The sequence below is a fragment of the Muscardinus avellanarius genome (genome assembly GCF_963383645.1).
Source record: "Muscardinus avellanarius genome assembly, chromosome: 5".
Classification (NCBI taxonomy): Eukaryota; Metazoa; Chordata; class Mammalia; order Rodentia; family Gliridae; genus Muscardinus; species Muscardinus avellanarius.
The window spans coordinates 77,314,147-77,336,756 of NC_137790.1; positions in this window are offsets into that span (position 1 = coordinate 77,314,147).

The window sequence follows — 22,610 nt, forward strand, 5'->3', positions numbered from 1 at the left end:
TTTTCTTGGAGAAGGTATGAAGGCTTCTGGAAGGAGGCCAAGCTTGACTTGAGGCTGGCAGGAGAAATCGCTTTCCACGGCTTCAAGTGCGGGTGGAGTGCATTGCACCATGAACCCCGACACATGTAAAAGTACTCTGGGGACTACCGAGTGCTTGGGGTAGAGAGTGGCTTTTCAGTATGGCCGGGGTTGTTCTGTGTCAGCAAATGAGCTTGGGGAGGTGGGTGTTTTCCAAGTGGCGAGGCGGCTCCCATGTGGAGCTCCCAGTGACTGATGAGGAACCAATAAGACAAGGCTATAATTCGACTCGTGTCAGCAACATCCCCGAGGGGACTGTGAGGGAGATGACAGAGGAGATGAAGTGGGAGAGACTGGCTAGGAGGCTGCCCAAGGTGTAGGTGAGAGACCATGGTGGCCGGTAAAAGGGCAGTGGCAGAGAGAAGGGAGAGACAGACAGATCTCTAGAAGATAGAATCCATCCCGTAAGGAGACACATTAGTAAGGAGGGAGGGGGCAGAGTAACTGATGAGCTTTTGACATGGGCAGTGAGTGGGCTGGAGTGGTAAAAATTCAGATTGGGAGAAGGATAGGAATAGAGAAGGAACTAGTGGGTAAAATGTGCAGCCTACCAAGTCTGGGGAATCTGTGTCACATCTTGGAGTTGCCCGCGGGACCACACACGAGGCATAGGGATTTGGAGTGTGTGGATAAGTGTGCTCTCTGGGCCAGAATGAGACACATCGGTGCAGCTGCCACCGTGGCTGAGGCCAGGACTGTGCTGAAGATGTACCTGGAAGAGTGAGGGAGAGAGGACAGAGGCTGGAGCTCTGACAGAGCCCAACATTGTATGACCACAGAGAGAAAGGGAAAGCTGTGAAAGAGACGGAGGGGTGGCCGAGGAGAAGGGGCAAGTGGACTCAGTCAAGGTAACACCTGCTAAAAGAGCTCAATTCAAGAAGAAAGGAAGAGTTGCCAGGTTTGAGCTAGCATATAATTTGAATGAAACATAGTGTTGCTGGATAAAGTATAGTAGGCCCAGTGAGATTTGAGCCAGATAGAAAGACTTTTCTAGCATATGTCCCCTATTTTTATTTACAAAATATGGCAACACTGGTAAGATAAAGACTAAAACATGCACCTAGATCTGGAGTTAAAGCGGGGTCAGAGGACTGTAGGCCGCAGAAGCAGAAAGGGATTGGGAGACAGTGCTTATGAACTAGTCTTTCTAAAAACCAGGCTGTGAAACGATAGGGTAGTGGGCAGGGTTAAGGCAGGAAGGATTTTCTTAAGGAATCAGATACTTCATGTGGTCATCTATCCCCCACTAGCCAGAAACCACATGGACTTTAAGGCCGTGTCTTAGTTGTCTTTGTAATCAAAGCTCTGACCTGCCCAGGGCTTTCCTTTTGGGCATGATGAACTCAATAAAAGTTTGCTAAATTAAATCCTTAGACTGGATTTCTGTAAGCCAATAATTAGGAACTGAGGTAATTGAATAGGTGCATTACCTATTTTGCCTCTATTTGAAAACTGTGACCTAACACATTTGGGACAAATAGAGTTTCATATTGATCAGACTGACCTGGAAGATTGTCTCAGCTCTCTACTTCTGTTTATCAGTCAGTCTCTCATGCTAGTGGCCAATGCCATTTCTTCCACCTTGCTAATTACCATAAAATAGCAGCAGTAACTAGGAATCTCTTAATTGCCCTAAGCTTGTCAACATTATGCAGCTTTCCAGGTGAGAAAAACAGATCTTGAGTGACTGAGGGGAAAACAAAATAAAAGCAACTATGCACCAAAGCAGCCCAGTAAGGTTGGAGAGGGTTTTGAGACCTATGGGAGGTGTCGGCAGCCTTGAGCCTGGCCTGACATCTGCTGCTCCACTTGGCTCACAAACTGCCTTTCTTCCTCTACACAGCTAAATGAAATCCACTCACCCACAGAGGAATAAACCAGCCACAAAACAAACCTATTAAAAGGCCAGTCAAATCTGCCTTAAGTGATCCAAAGCAGGGAAGCAACGCGCGCGCTTTCAAATAAGACGTTCCACTTTTCTACTCCTAAAGCACCCTTGGGTCAAGACCACAGATTTTTGTGGACTTGCAGGAAGGCAGGCTGTCAGAGGTGGTGCTGGAGGGAGCACCTGGGCCTCCTGCTCTGACTATTATGGAATATGGGCCCCAGGATATGTCTGAAATAGGAAGGGAAGGAGAAAACTGGTGAGAGGAGAAAGAGGAAAATAATTCAGGGGAGAAACCTGGATACCGAGGTTGGGTTAGATGTAGGTTCAAATCCCAGATCTAGTCTCGTTTTGTAGTACTGGGGTGTTTAACATGGTGGGAAAAGTAAAGTTTTAGAACCAAACACAGTGCACATGCCTGTAATCCCAGCTACCTGGGAGGCTGAGATAGGAGGATTGCAAGTTCAGGCCCAGGCTGGTAACTGTCTAAAAAAAAAAAAGATGGTTGGGTGTGGGGATGTAGCTCCGTGGTATAGTGTTCCTGGGTTAACCTCCAGTACCATAAGAAAAAGGGGGAAAAAAGGTCAAACTTTAAAGTTGGACACATTTACATTTAATTCCTAGTGTTACAAGTGGAACAAAGCTTGTATTTTTCAAAATGCCTCCCTTATATATTTTCCTTGCAGCCATTCTGGCATTATGGCTCCAGAAAGGGCAATGATAATGGCATCTCAGGAAAGAGAAGAACCGGGAACACCCTTGTGGCCCAGTGGACAGGAAGCCCTCTCAACATGGCTGCAGGAAAGCAAAGGGATGAGGGGAGATTGGGGTGAGGCCATGAGAGAGGGGACGGAGACAGGCAAGTGGCCAGACACTCGTGGCCTAGCTCACTAGCCAGGCAGAACTTCAATGGGGAGGATTAGAAGTTGATTGAGTAAGGGGGATTTCTCAGGATGATCTGTACCACTTCCTGCTTAAGAAAACCCAGGAGGAGACTGGGAATGTAGCTGAGAGGTGGAATGCTTGCTCAGAATATACAAGACACTGGGTTTAATCTCTAGCATTGGGAGAAGTAAAAATGAAAGGAAGGGAGGAAGGAAAGAAAGAAGGAAGGAAGGAAAGAATCCCAGGAGGAGCCTACCCAATATATGGCCTGACATGGAACTGGGGTGACCTCATGGAGCAGAGGCGCCTACGGCAGGACTAATCCATGCGTGTTGTTCCCCAATCTTACCTGGAAGCTCCTGGGGTCCCCAGGGGGATTGCAGGAAGGCACTGAGAGGCAAGGCCAACGACCCACAGCAGGGGCTGTGAAGAGGATGCCCAAGCCACAAGGGGCAGGTTGGGCTCAAGCCTGCTGCACTCGGGAGAGTGGGTGCTGGGAGTCAGCAGCAGGAAAGGCAGAGGGAGGGAGCACCAAGCCCTGCCTGGGCACCCACCGAACCCAGAGACAGACTGCAAGCTTTTCCACAAGTAGAGACTTTATCTGCAGGTGTCATCTAGGCCTGGGAGGGCACGTTAGGGATGCTGCCACTTTAGAGTAGTAGGAACTTAGAGAACAGGACAAGGACCAGCCTTCCTGAGGAGAGAGAGGGAGGTGAGGGGCAGCACTTGAAGAAAAATAGTCCTATAGAGCTTTGCACGTTGAATTATTTGAATGCTTGTTCAAAAGAAGCTGAGGTAAATAAAAGGATGAAAATAAAATGGGAAACTCTACCCTCCTCCCCAAAATCACATGGGATCTTTCAAATGATTTTTGGTGCTGAGGCTCAAACCCAGATATCAGGCATGCTAGGCAAGTGTTCTACTACTGAGCTGTATCCCCAGGCCCCGTGGGATCTTTTGTTTGACAAGTACTTTTTTTTTCTTCTTTTCTTCAGTGGAATTTGGGTTTCTAGGGGACAAAATAAGTTGTAGAAAATAAAGGGCCACCAATAGTGCCTATCTGAGGTGCATCTGAAAGCTCATTTCATGGTAGCCACCCCCCCGTCATGAAATGAGCTTTGTCAGTTTGGGTCACCTACATAATTTCTCTGAGCCCCAGTTTCTTCACCCACAAAACAAGGATAATAGTACTTCACAAGAGACGTCGCATTAAATGAAATGACACGAGCAACATGCTGGGAACTGGGCTTGGTACATAATCATGCCCAACACATCACTCCTGAGCTTCCCGGAGCTTCCCTTTCTGCCTTCGTGGATCGGAGATTGTAATAGCCATCTCACACAATAGGTATGCAAATCGTGTAATTTCCCTTTTGCTTTTCTGTTCCCTTTCTTAAGAGCTAAGGTTTATCTTTCTCATCTTATACCTCAAATAAATCCATTTCTATTCATTTATTCAGTCTCTAATAGTTGCTGAATGTCTGCTCTGTGCAGGGCTCTCTCCTGAGGGCTTCCAAGATGATACATGGACAGTATTCATCATCCTCAAAGAGCTTCAGTTGGCGGCGGTGGGGGGATAGGGACAATGGTCTAGCTTCTTCATAATAGAAGGGTACATGATGAGAGATCCGGGTGGTGGTGACTGAAGAGGCAACACTTCCTTCCAGGGAGAAATCAGGGAATGCTTTCCACATCATGTGGCTTTTGAACTGGGCCTTGAAAAACTAGACTTCCTTAGGCAGCCAGAGAGCAGGGAAGGTGGTCCAGGCAGAGGCTTGTGGGAGGAACAGCACAGTGTGGCCTGTGTTGAGACTGGGTGGGTGGTTCCACATCACCAGATCAGAGAAGGTGAGGGCTCGGGGGATAATAATAGGCTGGGGAGCTGAGTCAGGCCTGATACACTAGGTCCATGATGCTACCGAGCAAACAGTAGACAGCTTGTCACTTCTCTCATAATATTCTGTGAAAGGAAGGGGATAGAACTAGAATTTATTGAACCCTAGAGACATGGAAGCCACTGCACTGAGACCACTGCTCTATCAGTAAGGTAGAGGTGTTCATAGATGAGGAAACAGATTCAAAATAATGTACCCAAGGTCACATGGCTAAAAAGTAGTCAATTGAGAATCAAACATGGATTGGCCACATAAATAAAATAAAACAAAAGCCAGTGCTTTGTTTTATTTTATTTATGTGGTACTGGAAGATTAAACCCAGGTGAATTCTGTTTCTGAGCCCTACCACCAGCCCCGTCTTATTTTTTTGCTTTAAAACAGGTTTTCACTAAGCTTCTGAGGGCTTTGCTAAGTTGCTGAGGCTGGTCTTGAACCTGTGGTCCTTCTGCCTCAGCCTCCTAAGTACTGGCATTATATGTGGACACCTCCATGCCCAAAGTCAGTGATTTGATTGAAACAGTGCTGTCAGGCCTTCCCTGTCCTACTTATTTCTTGGGGTGGAAGCACCTTTTCCAGCTTCTGGGTTTAAGGAAGTGATGTGTCATGTTCTCTTACCAATACATTAGTCTGAAAGGTGGCTGATTGCAGTCTGAGGAATTCAGACTCAGAGGAGGGCTGTTTCTGGATCCACAATTCAGGTTGATGGAAAACTGCCAGAAGGAGATAGGTCTTCTCCCCTGAATGGTCCCATGACTGTTCTGTCGATCTTGAGCTACTCCCAGGGAAGAATGGGGCCAGGGACTAAGACTCAGCTTAATGAAAGTGATGGGAGCCACAGTGTAGGAAACTCCAAGATACTTCTGTCTACTGTACCTTTCTGTTCCATTTAAGCTCCAGGGAGTTATATTTGGAGGTATAGTCTGAGTCAGGAAATATGTTAAGTGTTTATTTGAGATGAGGTGCCTAGGCAAGAAGGCTCCGAGATGCCTGTTTCCTCAGTTCGACTAACATACAGAGACCTAACATAAGTTTGATTTTGTCCCATAAAGCAAAATGAGAGACTAGATATGACCACGTGAGCCCTGGGGAAGTGATGAGGCCATATCCTCTGTGTGCTCAGAAAGGCGTGTTGACTTGTCTAAGCTCACAAAGATGGAATGAGTCAGCTCAAGACGAGGGCCCAAGTACTCTACCTCCTAGCTTTGTTACTGAGCTGCTCAAAGGAGAATAAACTCACCTAATTTGAGGACTAAAAAATAGCTCACTCTCAGTGGCTTGTGATTGGTTTTACAAGAGTCACGGGATTTTTACAACTACAGGAGACAGTAAAGATCATCTAGTTCAATAATCTTATTTTATTTAATTAATTAATTTATTTATTTTTGGTGGTACTCAGGTGGAACCCAGAGGCTTTCTACCCCCAGGCTATACTCCCAGACCTATTTTTAAATATCTTATTTGGAAACAGGGTCTCACTAAGTTGCTAAGAACCTCACTTAAGTAGCTGAGGCTGGGTTTGAACCTGTCTGATCCTCCTGTCTCAGCCTCCCAAGCGTGGGGATTACAAGCATGCACCACCATGCCCGGCAATAATCTTATTTTATAGATGAGAACACTGTGGCTCAGAATATGAAACTGATGGTTGGGTGTGGTGGCGCACGCTTGTAATCCCAGCATTTGGAAGGTGAGACTGGAGGATTGCAGTTTGTGGACAACCTAGGCTACTTAGTGAAGCCCCTTGCAACTCAGTGAGACCCTGTTTCAAAATAAAAAATAAATAAATAAATAGGGCTGGGGGTTAGCTCAGAGGTACAATGCCCCTGGGTTCCATCCCCAGTACCACACACACACACACACACAAAAAAAAAAAAAAAAAAAAAAAAAAAAGAATAGGAAATTGGTTTGCTTAAGGCCACACAAATTTTAGCCCTGTTGCCTGATCTACATCATAGGTCTGCTGCCTGTGGTCAGCACTGAGTGTTCTTTTCACTAGTGTTTACTATTATAGTCCATTGCTATGAAACATACACAGCACATTCATATACATACAAGTTACATACATATAATATATGCATATATAACACATACATATATGCATATATACACAATAAATGTGTGTATTATATCTACATATGCATATATATGTATATATGTGTGTGTGTTTACTAATTAGGATTGTCACCCCCTCCACACCTGCATACTCTAATATGTGGAGAGCCAAGAAATCATAAATCCCTTCCCTTGATAGATACATTGTGTTAGTCTGTTTTCTGTTGCTGTAATAGAACACCTGAAACTTGGAAACCTTGTAAAGAAAAAATGTTTATTTTGGCTCACAGTCGGGAGGTTGGGAAGTTGAAGAACACTCTGGTGGTATCTGCTCAGCTGCTAGCGAGGGCCTCGCACGGCTTCAATTCATGGTGGAAAGAGTAGAAGGGGAAGTGATCAAGTGCAAGAGGCCAAGAAAGAGGGGCAGCCTTGTTCATAACAACTGCTCTTCCTGTAATCCACTCCCATAGAAGAAGAACCCCCTGGCTGGAGGCATTCATCTATTTGTGAGGGCCTTGCCCCGTGCTCCCAACACCTCCTCCAGCCCCATCTCCCAACAGTGATACGTTGAGGAATTAAAATTCCAGACATAAACTTAGGGGGGACAGTTAAACCACAGCACATACCTTTCTAATTTTATAAAAATGGTAAAATGGTGTTACAATTTTAAAACATTTTAAAGCAATAGGCAAAAAACCCTCAAAGGCACTTAGTACTTTCCTGGTTTGAAAGTCCCAGCATTTCGAGGCACAGAATCAGAAATTCCAAGTAGAGAATTAGGATCCATGCTCTATCCTGCTTGCCCTAAAGTTCCCTAGTACTAAACTTTTCTGTGTTGTTGATGACGCAGCTCTCCTCTCTGGCCAAAATTCTGCCTCCAGTTTTCCACCCCAGGAATTAACCTGTCCCACAGCCATCTCCTGCTGGGGAAGTCAGCAACGCTGCCCAGGCTGCTCGGCCCTCTCCCCGACTGCTTCTTCACCTCCTTTGCTGGAAGGCGGCCATCGCCTGCTCTCATTAGCACAAGGCACCTCATAGGCCTGAGAGAAGAAACCCCGGCCTCTGCTCCACCGGGGACCCTGTGGTTCTCCCTGCTGTCCTCCCAGAAGCCCCTTCTCTAGGTCTGACATGACTTTCTCCTCAAAGAAGACCCAGTCAGCAGGATGCACGTGTGCCCAGGTCTGTGTTCCTGCAGAATCCCTCCAGCACTGTGGCTGGAATTAATTTGTGCAGGCATGCAGCCAGCCTCCCTCTAATCACTCCCATGCTCGCAGACCCGGGGAATCCCAGTCCAGTCGCCCAGGGAGGAAAAGAGCCTCCTTCTCTGTGACAGGGTCTACATCAGTGGCAGGCTAATCAGTGATTCTGGTCTCCAAGAAAGATGTTATAAAGAGGCTCTTTCTCGGAGGTTAATTATGAAATCGATATCTCTGGGAGCCCCTCTTCCTGCCCTGGAGCTACAACAAGGCAGACACTGCTTAGATTAAATTTCAGACATCCACTCACCCTCCAGGCTTCCCTGAGAGTCATGCTGCCTAGGAGGAGGATGGGTAGAGTTTGTTGATCTGCATTTCATGTAGGGAGAGGTAGTTAGCCAAAGTTTGGGATAAGGGATGGACCTTGGTTTGGATTGAGGATGGGAGAGATGCAGGTGGTTTTTGGGAAGGAGGAAAGGATGATTACTCACAATACCAACAAAGAACAGAGAGCACATCAAAATGGGGTCGTTCCATGAGGCTTTATTTGCAAAGATGTGGGAATAGGGAACCACAAACACTTGTGGAGCAAACCTGACCCAGAGCCAAGATGTCAGCATCTCCAGGCACAAAGAGACTGCGATAGAACAAAGGAAGCCATGCCCAGCATCTGCCTAAAAATGAGCAGGGGCCTTCACTCCGAGGGCACAGCTGGCTGGAGGCAACCTGGAAGGAGGAACCCTAGCAATGTGTTCAATACCACATATTTTTATCTATTTTGCAAAAGTGGTGGGACATGGTGATACATGCCTGTAATCCCAGTACAGGAGGATGGCAGATCTGAGGCCAACCTCTCCAGTTTAGTGTGACCCTCAGCAACTTAACAAGACTCTGTTTCAAAATAAAAATAAAAAGGGCTGGATATAGCTCAGAGGTAGTATACCCTTGGGTTTAATCTCCAGTATCCTTTGCCCCCAAAAATTTGAAAAAGTAAGACATTTCGGATCCTAGTTCTTTTCTCCTGTACATTTCACTTATCGGTTGACTTTGGAAGTGCCATGGGAATTTTTAGGAGATGGTGAAGGGGAAGATGGGGTTGGTTTTGGTGGATGTATCTGAGTCACTTCTGTATTGAGTACTTGACTATTTGCTAGCTGACCTGATGTGGGAATGGCTCTTTACCTCCAGTTTACCTGGTGTTAGACTTGAAAGTAATGATATGTCATGTGCAATTTTCTTTTTCTTTTTTATTTCTTTTTTATTTTTGTGGTACTGGGCATGGAACCCAGGTGCATTCTATCTCCAAGCTACACTCACAGCCCTATTTTTTATTCTTTATTTTTTGAAACAGGGTTTCACTGAGTTGCAAAGTGCCTCACTAAGTAGCTGAAGCTGTCTATAAACCACGATCCGCCTGTCTCAGCCTCCTCCCAAATCCTGGGATTACAAGCATGTGCCCCCATGCCCAGCTCAATTTTCTTTTTAAATGGAATCTCACATGTTCAGAAATGTTAGATGTTTGTTTTGTTCTATAAGCATAAAAATTAAGATTATGCCAAATTAATGTTTTTAGTGAGTAAAAAGAAAGTGCAAAGAGAAATAAAGGCCCTTAAATCATTTGATAATTGTGTGTGTGTGTGTGTGTGTGTGTGTGTGTGTGTGTGAGAGAGAGAGAGAGAGAGAGAGAGAGAGAGAGAGAGAGAGAGAGAGAGAGAGAGAGAGACTGGAGATTGAACCCAAGGGCACTATGCCACTGAGCTATATTCCCATCCCTTTTCAGTTTGTGACAGTCTCACTAAGCTGCCCAGTTGCAGGTGAGTTGCTCACCTGCAACTTGGGATCCTCCTGCTTCAGCTTCCTGAGTCACTGGGATCTCAGGTGTGTGCTGCTGCTCCCATAGTGATGAGGAGAAGCCTATGAACTCACTGGGAAATGTTTGACATTTCTTACTGCTTTGATACAGAATATTGACATCTTTGAAGATGCCTTAGATCGGGTTCCCTGGAAACTGTTTGAGAGATGAAAAATTGGAATGCTCTTGGCAGATACACAGGCCACAGGACTGAGAGATGAGCAGTGGCATGGACTCAGCCAATTTAACATTCTCAGTGTTTGCGGGGTGGCCACGCTGGCCAGAGAAGGGGCTCTCAGCAGTGCCCCGCCGGACCCTGTAGAGACCGTCACCTGTGAGATAATGGAGACATCAGAGACAAACTACCTTAAAAGTGTCATCACCAAAAATTTACCTGGGCATGGTGCCTATAATCCTAGGGCTTGGGAGGCAGAGACAGGAGGATTATAGGTTCATGGCCAATCTCAGCAGTTGAGCAATTTAGGGCTGGAATATATCTCAGAAGTACAATGCCCCTTGGTTTAATCCCAGTTTAAAAAATTTTTTTTGCAAAAGTAAGACATTTCTGATCCTAGCTTCTTTTTCCCATACGTGTCACTTGTTGAGTGGCTCTGGAGGAGTCATGGGCATTTTTAGGACATGGTGAAGGAGAAGATAGGTTTGGGTTTGGTGGAACACTGCACGTCCATCCCTAGTACCACAAAAATAAACAAAATTTCAAAGAAGTCTACTAAAGACTGGATTTTATTTCCACTCTTTCCCTGGAAAATTATATCACAAAGTTGTGTGGGAGGTACAATGTGTGCAGCTACAAGATATAGGGAAAAGGTTTTATAGATATTTTCTAGGCAATGAAGAAACATTTTTCTGCATTTTGTGATAACTTATATGTAAGCTTTTTAAAATTTGTAATTTGCTGTGATTTACTTTCGTGGTCTAAATAGAATTCACTTTTGTACCTGGCATTTTATTTATTTATAATTGCAGGCTAAAAAAGAACTATGCAAGTTTGGGCCCTAGTCTGTAAAACCAGATCCAGAGGAATGAATAACCTGACCTCAAGGTCCTCCCTCTGCAGGTGTCCTGCCAGAGCCCCTGATGGTCTGGGCCAAGCAGAAGCCACAGGCCTCATGGAAAAAGTCGGAGAGTGAATTGGGAGGCACAAATTGAAGAACAGGCACAAGTAAGTCACCAGGACCCAAAACATGCAAACTTTGGATGCCAAACTCAGCTTGCACTTTATTCATAGAAAAACACAAATCGAGTGTCCTGAAAACAAGAATCAATATTAACGGAACTTTAATCTAGGCTGTAGAACACATCGGCCACTCACCACAAACACACGACAGTGTGCACCCGAGGCTCCCTGGAGTCAAGCCCTGCACCCTGTCCAGGTGGGAGGGCACACCTGTCGCGTTTCTCCTCTCCAGTGGCCTGGGCGAGCTTTTAGAAAGAAGCAGTGAACAACACTCACCACAAACGCACGACAGTGTGCACCCGAGGCTCCCTGGAGTCAAGCCCTGCACCCTGTCCAGGTGGGAGGGCACACCTGTCGCGTTTCTCCTCTCCAGTGGCCTGGGCGAGCTTTTAGAAAGAAGCAGTGAACAACAATACGAAAGGAAGGGGGCAGGAGCTGTCACCTTGGTCCTGGCTGCTCTAAAAGGAGGGCATGGTGCCTCCTTTGGGTATCCTAGGCATCCTGGGTCCTGAGTGTTCAGTGCCTGTCCATCCATCTTGCATGCTGCAGTGGAGGCCCTGGCTTCCTGTTTTGGCCTCCCAGTCAGCTCCCGAAGGCAGAAGCTCTGCGTGGCAGAGGAGGCTCTCGGCTTCAGGTTTAGGGTGGAAGAGCCGCTGTGATCTCCCTGGGTCACTGAGATCCTGGCCAACTACAGGATCTTCTCCTATAGTTGGCTTCCTGAGAGGTTCTTCTCCTTTCCCGTCCCACACCAAGGGCTCCCTTGGCTGATCTTTCCCACACGTTGGTCTCCACCAGACATGACTCCCAGGTCTGCTATTGTTTCCAGCCAGTGGGCCTTCCTGAGTTCTCTTCATCCGACTGCCTATTACACAGCTCTGCTTAGGTGTCCCCAAAATAATTCAAAGGCAGTCTACTCAAAACTAGATTGCCTAAATACTGGCAGTCTTTCCCTCCCTGTATCGCTCAGATCTGGTGCTTACACTTCTCTCTCCTTGCCACTCCTTCATGTAGGTTCCTATGACCTCTGGTCCAGACTATTGTCTTGACCTCCTCTGTCAAGACTTGTGACAGTCAGTAGGCTGAAGTCCCTGCCCCACTCAGTGCCATGGTGAGGTGCCGAAAGTAGATCACAACACTTCTCTGCCCAACAACCTTCTATGGCTCCCCATCACTGCATAATCCCAAACTCTCAGCTTGGCCATCTTTATTCTGTAATCAAACATGCGTGTGATATAGTTATTTTAAAATATAAAATCGTATGTTTATCATTTACACCCAGACCACTTCCCTCCTCCCCCATTAGATGGTGAAACTCCTCAGTGAGGAGACAGAGCAGGTGCACAGCTGTCCCTTGGGAAATGTTAGCTCCATAAATGAGCACTTTACTGTGACCTTCCTGTCTAGCTTGAGCAGTCCCTACTCTTCCTCCCTCCCACTGCCAGCCAGTGAAACTCCAGTGCTCAGTGTTTTCCTCTGTGGTGTCTGAGTTCACCCCTCATCTGTGCTCCTACACTTGAGGGTCCCCATTGAGGGTCTTACTTTCCTAGCTCTCCTGCCCCTACTTCCCAGGCTCTGTCAAAATGTGTGCACAGTTAGGTGTATACACCATATACAACACATATGCACACACCTCATATAGCATACATAAACACACATATATATTCCACATACAACATATACATGCATATACCATATATAATATACATACACCTATACAACACACATGAGCACACATACACATACCATATACAACACACATGTGTTTATCTTATACAACACACACGAACACATGTACACATCATGCACCACACACAGGCACACAGCATATACAACACACATGTATACACCTTATAAAACACACATGAACATATACAACACATTCGCACACACCTTATACAATATACCTGTACACACATGCACATATCATATGCAACACACATGTACACACCTTGTACAATACACATGAGCACACATGTATGCACCACATACAACACACGTGCATATACCATATACAACACACATGAACATGAATGTGTATACCAGGCACACAATGACATTCACACAACCCACATGAACACACATGTACACAGCTGCATACACATTCTACATACAACACACACACACACACACACACACACACACACACACACTGCTTTGTCCATGAAACCTTTCTTGCTTCTCTTTCCTTCTCACCCCAATCTCTTCTCACAATCCTCAGAGCAGTTGTTTTCAAGCCTCCTATGGCCGGATCATATTATGTTGACATATTTCACTTACTGGTTTACAAGTCTTATCTCGTCCCACAGGCAGAGAGCGCCTCCAGGACTCAGTGATGCAGGATCTGTTTTTTCCTCCCCAACAGCAAGCAGCCAGCAGTGAGCACTTAGTACCTACTTGTGAATACATGGATTCATAGATGCATTTGGCCTTCCAAGCATGAAAGTTTTTCATTTTATGGGTGAGAAACTTATATTTTAATTATACATCTATGAGTCATAATTATATTTTCATTGTAAAACTATCAAACAATATAAAGCTAAAATTCATTTTGCTTATCCCCAATCCCAGTCTCCTCCCCATTTACATTCCTATAGCATAAGGTATAATAGTTTGTGATATGCTGTATAAGTTATTCTGCAGCTTGCTTCTTTCATTTTACAATATGCCAAAGACATCTTTCTGCCTTTCTCTGTGTTCGATATATAGTAACTCATTCCTCCGATGACTGTGAGATTCCATAGTGTGAAGTGCCAAGGCTCATTTCTCCTTCCCCTTAATGATGGACGTCCGGTTTGTTTCCAATGTTTGGCTGTTCCAGCAACACTGCCCTAAGGAGCATTTCCGTGGCTCCGCACACACAATTATTGCCCTTAATTCTAGTGGCTCGCTCAGATTGTTGCTCTTTTCCGCCATGCTAGTGCGGACATGCCCCGTGACTCCTTCCATTTTCTAAGGGCCACCCCCTCTACTTTTCTGGTGCTCATAATCAAACTCGATTCCTTTAGTAGTACAGGCATATGAACTAGGATTCCCCCACTTAGACACTACTCTCCTGTTATTTCTCCCACACAGATGCTCTTTCCTTCACCATTAGAAACAGGGGATGCTTTTACTGTTCAAGTTTTCTCCCTTCACCCGAAGCAGTCTCCAGGATGTTTTTCTTGGCATGTCCTGCCCCTAATGCCAAGGTTTTGCTGAAATTGCTCAGTAACTTTTCTTTCTAAATCTTATTAGAATATCCTTTGCAGTATTTCACCTCTATTTTAAGAATCCTTATTCAGCATTACACATTTACAGACTATCATTACCCATTTATATTTAACAATATATATCTAAGCACACATATATACATGCATATGTCTATATGTATTTAAAACGTAGCTATGCATATGCATTTGCGTATGTATATATAGTTAAGTATGATTGATTGCTCACTCCTGTTTCCTCTCTTCTCTGTTAGAATTCATTTGATTTTTGGATTTGAGGGTTTTTTTTAACTGTCTTCTTCAGGAAAGGCATATGAGTGTGGGTCCTTGAATATTTATATACATATAAAAATATATCCAAAGATTATATGTGCGTGTATATATATTTTACTGCTATTTAACTTCTATGGGTGGAATGATAACTGTGCCAGGAGTAGGATTGCCAGGCCAGGCCCCAGTCTGTAAACCCCAGGAATCTGTTATTCCTCTGTCGTTTTGTCCTCTGGAACTCAGTAACTAATCCCAGCTTAGATCTCCTAAATCTGCCCTACAAATCTGTATTTCCCCTCATTATTTATATTTCTTTGTATTTCGCTCTGTATTTTTCTCATACATTACCTTTCAAACCACAGTTCAAGTCCTATCTCTAGTTATCTTTGCCCTTATGTTACAGACTTTTTGTTTGTTTGTTTTGGTTTAAAAATGTGTTTTTTAGTTTCAGGACATTTTCGTTGAGCTTTCTCTTGTTATTGAAATCGCCCTTTGTCTCCTGTGGCAGCTCTTTGGACAGCAGGGTGGGTCGTGCACCGCGCCCCTCACCTGTGGCTGCTTCCTCTCAGGCAGGATCTCTGTGCTCAGTGGCAGGAAACAGACGTGACACACATAGGGAGCCATGGTGATGTGGGATCCCTGCAGGCTCCTGGAAGGGCAGGCAGTGGGGAGGCAATGCCCTGTTGACCAGGAAGCTCCGGCCCAGAGATATAGCACCCCCAGCTCAGCTGGTCAGCTCCTCCTTAGCTTTGGGGACCTTGAGCGTATACACGTGGCCAGAGTCTCGCTGGCTTCAGCATCTCACCCAGGCTCTTTTAGAGGAGAAAGCCCCACTTCATAAACCCAGCATATTCTCTCCAGGCTCTAGCCTGCAACTCTGTGGCTCCAAAGAGGTGGTAAGAACGATCTGAGTTACAGAATGTGAAAGAAAAGTAGACACAGTCTCTTCACACTCTGTTCTGTTACTCTGACCTCCTTGGTCTCACTTTCCTAAATGGAATGGAATGTCCCATACTATTCAGCCTTTCTTCCCCTTTCCCTTTCCCTCCCTCCCTCCCTCCCCCCTCCCTTCCTTCCTTCCTTCCTTCCTTCCTTCCTTCCTTCCTTCCTTCCTTCCTTCCTTCCCCTCTCTCTTTCTCTCCCTCTCTTTCTCTCTCTTTCTCCCTTCCTTAAACACATTTTTTCTTATACTAGGAATGGATCCCAGGGATGCTCTACTACTGAGCTACACCCCCTCCCCTTCTATTGGTTTTTGTGCCACCATAATTACCATAGCATTAAAGTAAACTTGGCTCCCTGGCAAGGCATGTCTTCCCTCCTTGTTTATCTTTTCCAAATTTACTTTGGCTTTTTTAAAATGCATTTTCTCTTTTTGATACTATTAGAATCATCCTGCTGTTTATTATAATTAGTCTTTGTTGACTTTTTGGGTAGGATTGAACTAACTTTATAGATAAATATGGAGAGAGTGGACACTATTTCATGATTACATTTTCCCATCCAAGAACAAAAGAAACATTTACTCAAGACCTCTTTATATTCTTTAGTAAGGTTTTAATGGTACTTTTATATAGCTGTGCAAATTTCTTCTTAATTTTATTACTAGATTTTCTTCTGTGTGAAGTTATTATTATTATTTTATATTGTGATGGTTAATTTTATGTGTCAACTTGACTGGATCAAGGGATGCCCAGAGGCTGGTAAAACATTATTTCTGGGTATGTATGTAGAGGTGTTTTCAGAAAAAAATTAGCATTTGAATCAGCAGACTGATTTGGATGTAGTTTTTTCCCAAAGGTCCATGTGTTAGAAGCTTGGTCCTCAATGTGGCGAGGTTAGGAGGTGGAGTCTACTGGAAAGTTGATAGGTCATTGGTGGTGCTGCTGCTTTCAGAAAAAAATGAATGTGGTTCTCATGGGACTCTAGTTGGTTCCCACAGAGGGTTATTATAAAAGTGCAAGGCTGAGCTCTCTCCAGTCTCTCTGGCTTCTTTACTTTTGCACATACTCTCACCATGATGCCACCAACTACAATGTGATGTAGCCACAGGGGCCTTCACTAGAGACAAAATCAATGAGGTCACTAGATCTTGAACTTTCAGCCTCCAAAACTATGAGCTAGGTAAGCCTTTTTTTCTAGATTAAAAACCCAGCCTCTGTTATTTTGTAATAACAATGGAAAATAAATATGACTGAGTAAAGAAGATTCAGCCTCATTGAGTTTGGGTAGACATTATCCAATCTGTTGCAGGCCTAAAGAGAACAAAGAGTAGAGCAAGGGAAAAGTCTCTCCTTGTGAGCTGAAAGGTCCCTCTTTTGCTCTCATACATTTTGGGGCCTTTTGACTCCAGAACTTAACACCAGTGAACACCTTTTCTCCTCTTTGGTCTGAATTACACCACCAGTTTCCTGGTTCTCCAGCCATCAGGTGGCACATCATAGGGCTTCTTGGCTTCCATTAATTACATGAGCCAATTCTCATAATAAATCCTGTTTTATATGTCTATCCTATTCGTTTTGTTTTTCTGAACAATCTTGACTAATACATATATGGAACATGCTTAGCTTTCTATCATAGACAATTTCAACTAGTCTGTATGGACAGAGTAGTACAATGCCTGTTCATGTGCGTATCATTCAGATTTTTAAAAAATTTTTTCAAATTTCAAAACTTTAAAAGTTTCAATTGTGGCAAGAGAGATCTAATGTAAAATTTACTATTTTAACTGTCTAAAGGGTATTAAGTGCACTCATGTTGTATAACCAATCTCTAGAACTCTTTTCATCTTGCAAAACTGAAACTCTGTACTCAGTAAATAAAAACTCCCCATCCCTCCCTCCCCTAAGCCCTGGCAACCGCCATTCGACTTTTTGTCTCAAGGAATTTGACTAGTCTAGGTACTTCATACAAATGGAATAATATTTAAATGGGATAAAAATTTATTATTAGCTTATTTCACTTAACACAATGCCCTCACAGCTTCTCCATGTTGCAGCTTGTATAAGAATTCCCTTTGTTTTTAAGGCTGAATGATATTCTATTATATGCAGCACCTTTTGTTTATCTGTTCATCTGTTGATGGACGTTTGGATTGCTTCCACCTTTTGGCTCTTGTGCCTAATACCCTCACCTAACTTCAACAATGATCAGCTCAGAGCCAATCATGTTTCATCTGTAACACTACCCATTCCTCCATTCCATACAATTTTGAAGTAAATTTGAATGGCAGTATTTTGCAAATTACATTTTCTATTTGAGTGAAGATAATTTCTAGGGAGAATTAAAGCCTGAAACCAAAAGATACTTTTTCACCCCCAAACGCTTACATCTATTTGGCATAAAAGATGGAGGGCAGGTGAAGCAGGGGGGCTGCCACAGAAGGATGGATGAAGAAGAAGAAGTAGGTCAGAGAGTGGCTAAGGCTGCTGCTCTCCCTAAGTGCCACCTCTTTCCCCTCAAACCTCTAATCCCTAGGGTCCTGAAGTAGGAAGGGATTCTAAGAGCTCAGACCACTGAAACCATCCTGGTGCGAGAGCCTCAAAGAAGGCTCTGTAAACCAGCATCCATTGTCCACACTCAGGGTATTTTGCTCTGATGGTGAGAGAGCTGGAGTTAAGATATGCCTTGAACTTGCTGACGCTGCCTTGGGAGCCAAGGTCTATTCCCGGAGATGAGATTAGTGGAGATTCCTCAGGAAGAAATTGGCTGCCTGTGAATGCCAGGAGGCATCACAAGATAACCTATCCAGAGACAAGGGCTCTGGTGTTCATATCACTTTAAACCTATGCTGAGCACCTCAGTATTGCACAGTTTAATTAAATTAGCTGAGCCTCCATTGAGCCAGGCTCCAGAGCAGACAGAGGTTCTCTGCTGGGATTTACCTTGGAGGTGCTGTGTCCCTTTGTCCCTGTTACCTCGAGAAGTGAGACCCAGTGCTGAGGGAGTACAGCAGTAAGTGGGACTGTCTTTTCTGGAGGAGCCTGTGATTCTCTTCCTCATGGCCACACAGAAAGCAAGCTCAGTCACACTCACCCTTCCTTAAAGGTCCTCTACTTATGGTCTCCAGTTTTCTTTTCCTCTGCTCCATCCTTATTATAAACGGCTCCTCAAAGGGGGGGGGGTCTTGCTGGAAAAAAAAAAAAAGACAGAAAAGAAAAAAAAATATTTTGATCTTTTCCCCACCAGGCCAATGGCCCTGTCTTCTCTCTTTTCTACTGTGCAGGTTTGAGATTTCTGTCCACACCTCTCAAAAAGCATAGGTGAAAGCAGGCAGGACAGGAGTTTTGTTTTTGTTTTTGTTTTCTGTACTGGGGATGGGACCCAGGGGCATTGTACCTCTGAGCTACACCCCCAGCCCTATTTTTTTATTCTTTCTTTTGAAACAGGGTCTCACTGAGTTGCAAAGGGCCTCACTAAGTAGCTGAGGCTGTCTGTGAACCATGATCCTCCTGTCTCCGCCTCCCAGATGCTGGGATTACAAGCGTGCATCACCACCAGCTCAGGGGTTGGTTTTTAACACTGCCAACAGGAGCTGGCGCCTGTTTGTCCCAGAGTCATCAACAGGCTGTGTCCCAGCTGGAGACAGGAAGGCACTCCTGGTGTCGGTGGCAAGAGGTGGCAACGCACACTGTGGGCTTGGGGCAGCACCTATTTTCCCAGAGACTCTGATGAACATGGACCTATTGCTCTTAGTCTCTGGGCTTCAGTTTTCTTATAAAATCAGGGAATTGAACTTGATGTTTGCTCAGATCTCTTCTAGTTCTGAGTCTGAGTTTCTGATTCAGGAGCTCTGGGGTGGGGATTGAGAATTTGCCTCTGTAGCAGTTCCCAGGGGATGCTGATACTGCAGGTCAGGGGGCCATCCTGAACAACTTCATTAAAGAGATGGGTGGAGATGTCACTGGGGGTGGTGAAGAGCTGGACCAGCGTTCCAACCTTCCCCAGAGCCTCTCCAACTTGACTCTCCATCTGTACAATGGGTTTGAAGGGTGAGGAGTAAAGAGTCTACATAGCCAGGTGTGGTTGCACATGCTTATAATCCAGTAGTTGGGAGGCCATGGCAGGAGAGTTGCAGGTTTGAGACCAGCCTCAGAAACGTAGTGAGACACCCAGCAACTTAGTGAGACTCTCTTTCAAAAATAAAATATAAAAAGGCCTGGGGGTGTGGCTCAGAGGTCAAATGCCCCTGGGTTCAATCCCCAGTACAAAAAAAGAAAAAAAAAGTGTCTGGCCAAAGTAAGTGCTCAATAAATATTAGCTATTTCTTCCTCTGACAAATTATACATGTTAGGCTTGTGTTCAGATACAAGTAACAAAGCTCTAACTAGAGCTGCCTGAACAATGCAGGGAGCCCTTTCTTGTCCACAGAAGCCCTGTGGTGCAGATCAAGGCTGCCGTGGCCAGCAGGTCTGCCCGCACATCTCAGGACCCAGGTCCTCAGGCAGGAAGAGCGGGAGCATGAAGGCAGAATGGCAAATGCTTTCTTCTTACAGTTGCCTTTTTATTCTCAAAGAGCAGCCTTCCCAGAGATTTCCATCAACAGCTCACTGGACAGAATTGTGTCCAGTGGTTAAGCTGAGCGCCTCAGCTTCTGGGCAGAGATGGCGGGGCAGGAGGTCAGTGTGCATTCGTGTTGAGAGCCAGCCAGGCCTCTGTGTGGTGATGCGCAGCCTGAAATCCAAGGCAAGCGCAGAGAGCCCTGGGGTCTGAGGCCACAGTTGACTCTGCCCTTAAGTGGCTGTGAATGCTGGGGGGAGGAGACTGCTGTATCTCCTGGACACTCACATTGCTCTATCTCGTAGGGAACTTGGGAGGAGGCCTTTTGCTCTGCTCCCCCTCTTCATCTCATGCCCACCCCAAAGCCTAGAGGCTTCCTCTGCTTCCCTTTCTTCTTTCTTTTCTTTTTTTTTGGGTGGGGGAGGATACAAAAAATTGAACCCTGCAGCATTCTAAGCTATACTCTTAACCCTTTTAAAAAACTTAACTCTCTCTCTCTCTCTCTCTCTCTCTCTCTCTCTCCCTTCTCTCTCTCTCTCTCTCTCTCTCTCTCTCTCTCTCTTTCTATATATATATATATATATATATATATATTTTTTTTTTTTTTTGCAGTACTGGGGATTGAACCTCAGGGGCATTCTACCTCTGAGCTATACCCCCAGCCATATTTTATTCTTTTATTTTTGAGACAGGGTCTCACTAAGTTGCAAAGGGCCTCACAATTTGCTGACGCTGGCTGCAAACCTGCGATTCTTCTGTCTCAGCCTCCCAAGTACTGGGACTAAAAGCGTGTGCTACCACACCCAACTAATTTTACATTGTTTTAGTGTGTGTGTGTGTGTGTGTGTGTGCGCGCGCGCACGCTCATGGTTGTGTGGTACCAGGGATTGAATGAACCCAGGGGCATTCTACCTCTGAGCAACACCCCAACCCCTATTTTATTTTTCATTTTGAAACAGTATCTCATTAAATTGTTGAAGGCCTTGCTAAGTTGCTGAGGCTGGCCTTGAACCTGTGATCCTCAGCCTGGTTCCTGTGTTTCTTGACTACTCATTAGACCAGACACAGTCTGCACATTGAAGACACACCATGGGTATGCTACGGCCCAGCCTCCACAAAGCTTAGAGTCTAGCAGAAAAAAAGAGTATTAAAAATAATTTTTAAAGTTCCTAAGTGATTAGGAATTGACTATTAAATGAATTGAATCTCGTTTATTTGATCAAAAAAGTCAAATTTGCCATCAGACTTCCCTTTGGTAATCCCTAGTTCTGAATGACTGGCATTTAGCAGGCCCTCAAAAAATATTTTCTGGGTGTTGAAAGACCCTCCTTCCTTGCGTACCTATTCAGACTCCACCCTAGAGCCATCAGATTTTTGGGTTGGAGGGCATGGCTGATTTATTTCTGTATCCTCAGTGTCTAGCTCACCGCTGGCGCACAGTGGGAACTCTAGAAATACTTGTGGCACGGAATGGAATCCAGTTTATGTTTACAATAAAGTCTGTCAACTTGGCACTTGGGTCCAGACCCACTCTGGGTGTTCACTCTCCAGATCGCTCTTGTATAATCAGAGTCGTGAATGGATTTAAACCTTATAAACTTTTGTGAGTCCTCAGTCTCATCCTGGCACCGAATACACACATCTTGTCCCCAGGAGGTCACTGCAGGGAGAGATTAGCTCCGGCAGCCTGAGGGGTTTAAATATCCCTGAGTGTGTGCAGCGGGTTACTTTGCCTGGCTGTCTTTCAAGCTGCCCTATTGCTCTTCATCTGTAGAAGCAGAAACTGGATGTGAGACATTTCTCTCCACTGAAGGAAGCAATGGGGAGTCTACGGGTAGTGGACAGTGTCTTTTCTTTTAAATCTTGTTTCTAGAATCTTCTCTGACATGAAAACACCATGATGCATATACCTCACCTCAGGGCTGCTGTCCAGAGGAATCTTCAGTGGGACGTTTCTTTCCGTTACACCTTGATTTGAATTTAGTAGAAGATATAGTCTACCACAATAATGAGAATAATGTCAATCTTATCCCAATTCAAAGAAAACAAAACATTGATAGAGTTGTCTCAATTATATTTGTGTGTGTGAATGTGTGTGTGTGTGTGTGTGTGTGTGTGTGTGTGTGTGTGTTACTGGGGATTCAACCAAGGGGCATTCTACTTCTGAACTACACTTCCAGTCCTAGTTTTTATTTATTTATTTATTTATTTGTTTATTTATTGCAGTACTGGGGATATTCTACCTGTGAGCTACACCCTGGCCCTATTTTTATCCTTATTTTTGGAAACAGGATCTCACTGAGTTGGAAAGGGCCTCACTAAGGAGCAGAGGCTGTCCGTGAACTGCGATCCTCGGTCTCAGCCTCCCAAATGCTGGGATCACAAGCGTGCGCCACCACACCACATATCTTTTATTTTGAAACAGTCTCTCCAAGCTGTGGAGGGCCTCACTAAGTAGGTGAGGCCAGCCACGAGTCTGTGATTCTTCTCACTCAGCCTCCCAAATTCTGGGATTACAAATGTGTGCCACCATGCTCGGCTTGATTATAATTTTTTTCATACATTCTTCTTAAGCTCCCAATGGCTCTCTTTCGCTGCTG